Raw genomic sequence first — 6,359 nt, 5'->3', positions numbered from 1 at the left:
TATTTTTCTGTTCCCTCTTTTTCATATGAGCAGGAGCAAGGAAAAGAACATTCTTGTTGAAGCAGACCCTGAACCTGAAAGGACTCTGAAGAGGAAACTAAGAGAAGCTAAAATACAACAATCCAGAGATAACCTTACAGAAATTTTCGAACAAGAAGAGGATATGGCAGCCGAAAATAATAATAATGCAAGGAGGATGCTTGGTGACTTTACTGCACCTAATTCTAATTTACATGGAAGAAGCATCTCCATCCCTACCATTGGAGCAAACAATTTTGAGCTTAAACCTCAATTAGTTTCTCTAATGCAACAAAATTGCAAGTTTCATGGACTTCCATCTGAAGATCCTTTTCAGTTCTTAACTGAATTCTTGCAGATCTGTGATACTGTTAAGACTAATGGAGTAGATCCTGAAGTCTATAGGCTCATGCTTTTTCCTTTTGCTGTAAGAGACAGAGCTAGAGTGTGGTTGGACTCTCAACCCAAAGATAGCCTGAACTCTTGGGATAAGCTAGTCACGGCTTTCTTAGCCAAGTTCTTTCCTCCTCAAAAGATGAGCAAGCTTAGAGTGGATGTTCAAACCTTCAGACAGAAAGAAGGTGAATCCCTCTATGAAGCTTGGGAGAGATACAAGCAACTGACCAAAAAGTATCCTTCTGACATGCTTTCAGAATGGACCATCCTGAATATATTCTGTGATGGTCTGTCTGAATTAGCTAAGATGTCATTGGATACTTCTAAAGGGAGATCCATTCACCTAAAGAAAATGCCTGCAGAAGCTCAAGAACTCATCGACATGGTTGCTAATAACCAGTTCATGTACACTTCTGAGAGGAATCCTATGGGTAATGGGACGCCTCAGAAGAAGGGAGTTCTTGAAATTGATATTCTGAATGCCATATTGGCTCAGAATAAAATATTGACTCAGCAAGTCAATATAATTTCTCAGAGTCTGAATGGAATGCAAGCTGCATCCAACAGTACTCAGGAGGCATCTTCTGAAGAAGAAGCTTATGATCCTGAGAACCCTGCAATAGCAGAGGTGAATTACATGGGTGAACCTTATGGAAACACTTATAATCCCTCATGGAGAAGTCACCCAAATCTCTCATGGAAGGATCAACAAAAGCCTCAACAAGGCTTTAATAATAGTGGAAGAAATAGGTTTAACAATAGTAAACCTTTTCCATCATCCACTCAGCAACAGACAGAGAACTCTGAACAAAATACCTCTAATTTAGCAAACTTAGTCTCTGATCTATCTAAGGCCACTGTAAGTTTCATGAATGAAACAAGGTCCTCCATTAGAAATTTGGAGGCACAAGTGGGCCAACTGAGTAAAAGGATCACTGAAATCCCTCCTAGTACTCTCCCAAGCAATACAGAAGAAAATCCAAAATGAGAGTGCAAGGCCATTGATATAACCATCATGGCCGAATCCAAAGAGGAAGGGGAGGACGTGAATCCCAAGGAGGAAGACCTCCTGGGACGTCCAGTGATCAATAAGGAGTTTCCCTTTGAGGAACCAAAGGAATCTGAGGCTCATCTAGAGACCATACAGATTCCATTGAACCTCCTTATGCCATTCATGAGCTCTGAAGAGTACTCCTCTTCTGAAGAGAATGAAGATGTTACTGAAGAGCAAGTTGCCAAGTTCCTTAGTGCAATGAACCAATGAACTGAATGCATTGGATCAACTGAGATTGCCTCAGAAGAAACAGGATCCTGAAAAGTTCCTGATACCTTGTACCATAGGCACCATGACCTTTGAGAAGGCTCTATGTGACCTGGGGTCAGGAATAAACCTCATGCCACTCTCTGTAATGGAGAAACTGGGAATCTTTGAGGTACAAGCTGCTAAAATCTCATTAGAGATGGCAGACAATTCCAGAAAATAGGCTTATGGACAAGTAGAGGACATATTAGTAAAGGTTGAAGGCCTTTACATCCCTGCTGATTTCATAATCCTGGATACTGGGAAGGATGTGGATGAATCCATCATCCTTGGAAGACCCTTCCTAGCCACAGCAAGAGCTGTGATTGATGTTAACAGAGGTGAACTAGTCCTTCAATTGAATGAGGACTCCCTTGAGTTTAAAACTCAAGGACATATTTCTGTAAACATGGAAAAGAGGCACAGTAAGCTTCTCTCAAAACAGAGTCAACCAGAGCCCCCACAGTCAAACTCTAAGTTTGGTGTTGGAAGGCCACAACCAAACTCTCTAAGTTTGGTGTTGAACTCCCATATCCAAACTCTAAGTTTGGTGTTGGGGAGTCTCAACAATGCTCTGAACATCTGTGAGGCTCTATGAGAGCCCACTGTCAAGCTATTGACAATAAAGAAGCGCTTGTTAGGAGGCAACCCAATTTTTATTTAATTATATTTTTTATTAGTTATATGTCTTCATAGGTTCATGATCATGTGGAGTCCCAAAAACAACTGAAAAAATTGAAAAAAAATAAAAAACAGCAGAAGAAAAATCACACCCTGGAGGAAGGACTTACTGGCGTTTAAACGCCAGTAAGGAGCATCTGGCTTGCGTTCAACACCAGAACAGAGCATGGATCTGGCGTTGAACGCCAGAAACAAGCAGCAACCTGGCGTTCAGACGCCAGAAATGCACACTGAGGAAGAGCTGGCGCTAAACGCCAGAAACAAGCATCTGGCTGGCGTTCAACGCCAGAAATATACTGCATCTGGGCGCTGAACGCCCAGAACAAGCATCAATTCGGCGTTTAAACGCCAGAATTGCATGCAAAGGCATTTTACATGCCTAATTGGTGTAGGGATGCAAATCTTTGACACCTCAGAATCTGTGGACCCCATAGGATCAACTCAGCATCTGTGGACCTCACAGGATCCCCACCTACCACCACTCACTCTCTTCCCTCTTCTCAATGTTCATCCTCTCTTTCCAATAAACACTCTTCCCCATATACCTACCTCATAAACTCCACCTACCTTCAAAATTCAAAATCAATTTCCCACCCAAACCCACCCTATATGGCCGAAATTAATCCCCATCTCCCTCCTCTCCTCCATATTTTCTTCTTCTTCTTCATCTATTCTTTCTTCTCTTACTCGAGGGCGAGCAGTATTCTAAGTTTGGTGTGGTAAAAGCATAAGCTTTTTGTTTTTCCATTACCATTTATGGCACCTAAGACCGGAGAATCCTCTAGAAAAGGGAAAGGAAAGACAAAAGCTTCCACCTCCGAGTCATGGGAGATGGAAAGATTCATCTCCAAAGCTCATCAAGACCACTTCTATGATGTTGTGGCCAAGAAGAAGGTGATCCTCGAGGTCCCTTTCAAACTCAAGAGAAATGAGTATCCGGAGATCCGACATGAGATCCATAGAAGAGGTTGGGAAGTTCTAACAAACCCCATCCAACAAGTCGGAATTCTAATGGTTCAAGAGTTCTATGCTAATGCATGGATCACAAGGAACCATGATCAAAGTAAGAACCCAAACCCAAAGAATTATCTCACTATAGTTCGGGGGAATTACTTAGATTTTAGTCCGGAAAATGTAGGGTTGGCGTTCAACTTGCCAATGATGGAAGAGAACGTACGCCCCTACACAAGGAGAGTCAACTTTGATCAAAGGTTAGACCAAGTCCTCATGGACATATGTGTGGAAGGAGCTCAATGGAAGATTGACTCAAAAGGCAAACCGGTTCAACTGAGAAGACTGGACCTTAAGCCTGTAGCTAGAGGATGGTTGGAGTTCATTCAACGCTCAATCATTCCCACTAGAAACCGGTCTGAAGTTACTATAGACCGGGCCATCATGATCCATAGCATCATGATTGGAGAAGAGGTGGAGGTTCATGAGCATATACCTCAAGAACTCTACAAGGTGGCTGACAAGTCCTCCACTATGGCAAGGTTAGCTTTTCCTCACCTCATTTGCCATCTATGCAATTTGGCTGGGATTGACATAGAAAGAGACATTCCCATTGTGGAAGAGAAGCCAATCACTAAGAAAAGGATGGAGCAAACAAGAGAGCCCACTCATGGAGCTCAAGAAACACATGAGGAAGCTCATCATCAAGAAATCCCTGAGATACCTCAAGGGATGCACTTTCCTCTACAGAATTTTTGGGAGCAAATCAACACCTCCCTAGGAGAATTAAGTTCCAACATGGGACAATTAAGGGTGGAACATCAAGAGCACTCCATCATCCTTCATGAAATTAGAGAAGATCAAAGAGCAATGAGGGAGGAGCAACAAAGACAAAGAAGAGACATAGAAGAGCTCAAGGACATCATTGGTTCCTCAAGAAGGAAACGCCACCATCACTAAGATGGATACATTCCTTGTTCTTAAATTCTCTGTTTTTCGTTTTCTTTATGTTAAGTGCTTATCCATGTTTGTGTCTTATTACATGATCATTAGTATTTAGTAACTATGTCTTAAAGTTATGAATGTCCTATGAATCCATCACCTCTCATAAATGAAAAATGTTTTAATTCAAAAGAACAAGAAGTACATGAGTTTCAAATTTATCCTTGAACTTAGTTTAATTATATTGATGTGGTGACAATACTTTTTGTTTTCTGAATGAATGCCTGAACAGTGCATATGTCTTTTGAAGTTGTTGTTTAAGAATGTTAAATATGTTGGCTCTTGAAAGAATGATGACAAGGAGACATATTATTTGATAATCTGAAAAATAATAAAAATGATTCTTGAAGCAAGAAAAAGCAGTGAATACAAAGGTTGCAGGAAAAAAAAGAGAAAAAAATAGAAAAAGAAAAAGTAAGCAGAAAAAGCCAAAAGCTCTTAAAACCAAAAGGCAAGAGCAAAAATCCAATAACCCTTAAAACCAAAAGGCAAGGGTAATAAAAAGGATCCGAAGGCTTTGAGCATCAGTGGATAGGAGGGCCTAAAGGAATAAAATCCTGGCCTAAGCGGCTAAACCAAGCTGTCCCTAACCATGTGCTTGTGGTGTGAAGGTGTCAATGAAAACTTGAGACTGAGCGGTTAAAGTCAAGGTCCAAAGCAAAAGAAGAGTGTGCTTAAGAACCCTGGGCACCTCTAATTGGGGACTTTAGCAAAGCTGAGTCACAATCTGAAAAGGTTCACCCAATTATGTGTCTGTGGCATTTATGTATCCGGTGGTAATACTGGAAAACAAAGTGCTTAGGGCAACGGCGAAGACTCATAAAGTAGCTGTGTTCAAGAATCAATATACTGAACTAGGAGAATCAACAACACTATCTGAACTCTAAGTTCCTATAGATGCCAATCATTTTGAACCTCAATGGATAAAGTGAGATGCCAAAACTATTCAAGAGGCAAAAAGATACAAGTCCTGCTCATCTGATTGGAGCTATGTTTCATTGATAGTTTGGAATTTATAGTATATTCTCTTCTTTTTATCCTATTTGATTTTCAGTTGCTTGGGGACAAGCAACAATTTAAGTTTGGTGTTGTGATGAGCGGATAATTTATACGCTTTTTTGCATTGTTTTTAGTATGTTTTTAGTAGGATCTAGTTACTTTTAGGGATGTTTTTATTAGTTTTTATGTTAAATTCACATTTCGGGACTTTACTATGAGTTTTTGTATTTTTCTGTGATTTCAGGTATTTTCTGGCTGAAATTGAGGGACTTGAGCAAAAATCAGATTCAGAGGTTGAAGATGGACTGCTGATGCTGTTGGATTCTGACCTCCCTGCACTCAAAGTGGATTTTCTGGAGCTACAGAACTCAACATGGCACACTTTCAATTGCGTTGGAAAGTAGACATCCAGGGCTTTCCAGCAATATATAATAGTTTATACTTTGGCCGAGTTTAGACGACGCAAAAGGGCATTGAACGCCAGTTCAACGCTGCAGTCTGGAGTTAAACGCCAGAAACACGTCACGAACCAGAGTTGAACGCCAAAAACACGTTACAACTTGGCGTTCAACTCCAAAAGAAGCCTCTGCACGTGGAAAGCTAAAGCTCAGCCCAAGCACACACCAAGTGGGTCCCGGAAGTAGATTTATGCATCAATTACTTACTTCTGTAAACCCTAGTAGCTAGTTTAGAATAAATAGGACTTTTTACTATTGTATTAGACATCCTGGATTGTATTTTTGATCCTGTGATCCCGTTTTGGGGGCTGGCCTCTCGGCCATACCTGAACCTTTCACTTATGTATTTTCAACCGTAGAGTTTCTACACTCCATAGATTAAGGTGTGGAGCTCTGCTGTTCCTCATGAATTAATGCAAAGTACTACTGTTTTCTATTCAATTCAACTTATTCCACTTCTAAGATATCCATTCGCACCCAAGAACATGATGAATGTGATGATTATGTGACGCTCATTATCATTCTCACTTATGAACGCGTGCCTGACAAACACT

The 6,359-nt window shown here is 40.8% G+C and overlaps 1 non-coding gene across 1 annotated transcript; it reads right to left on the bottom strand.

The window, feature by feature from the left end:
* Positions 1-559: 559 nt before the first annotated feature.
* On the bottom strand, positions 560-667 carry LOC112725432 (small nucleolar RNA R71). The gene has a single exon (XR_003164542.1). It is a non-coding gene; the product is annotated as a small nucleolar RNA R71 (small nucleolar RNA).
* Between the last annotated feature and the right edge of the window lie 5,692 nt (positions 668-6,359).

Source organism: Arachis hypogaea, chromosome 11 (genome assembly GCF_003086295.3).
Source record: "Arachis hypogaea cultivar Tifrunner chromosome 11, arahy.Tifrunner.gnm2.J5K5, whole genome shotgun sequence".
In the NCBI taxonomy this organism is placed as follows: Eukaryota; Viridiplantae; Streptophyta; class Magnoliopsida; order Fabales; family Fabaceae; genus Arachis; species Arachis hypogaea.
Note: the sequence above shows the minus strand (reverse complement) of the source record. Positions and strands in the feature narration are given on the sequence as shown.